The sequence below is a fragment of the Myotis brandtii genome, unplaced genomic scaffold, assembly GCF_000412655.1.
Source record: "Myotis brandtii unplaced genomic scaffold, ASM41265v1 scaffold165, whole genome shotgun sequence".
NCBI lineage: Eukaryota > Metazoa > Chordata > Mammalia > Chiroptera > Vespertilionidae > Myotis > Myotis brandtii.
The window spans coordinates 6,719,346-6,719,602 of record NW_005356042.1 but is presented as its reverse complement, the minus strand read 5'-3'; the positions used below and the strand labels follow the sequence as shown (position 1 = coordinate 6,719,602).

Here is a 257-nt window from a genome sequence, read left to right as displayed (position 1 = left end):
GATTCCTTGAACATCGACTCCGGCACGAGGAAGTCGACACGCGAGCCTCAGACTCTACTCCCGCAACTCGCCCGGCGCCGCCGGAAAGCGGTCCCTCAGCGCCCGCCGGAAAGCAGCCCAGCCCGGCGTTTTACGACGTTCGCGGCTTTTCCCCTCCTTCCTCTTCAGTGACCTCTAGCGCTGACGGGCGCGAGGTGGAGTCTTCCACGATCCCGTGGTGCTCTGCGGCACGGCCTCGCTCTCTTCCGGTCGCGAGC

At 66.1% G+C, this 257-nt stretch overlaps 1 protein-coding gene across 1 annotated transcript in view; it reads right to left on the bottom strand.

The window, feature by feature from the left end:
• The window catches only part of EMC8 (ER membrane protein complex subunit 8), a 41,997-nt gene that overhangs the window by 19,938 nt on the left and 21,802 nt on the right, over positions 1–257 (bottom strand). The gene's annotated exons all lie outside the window — the stretch shown is intronic.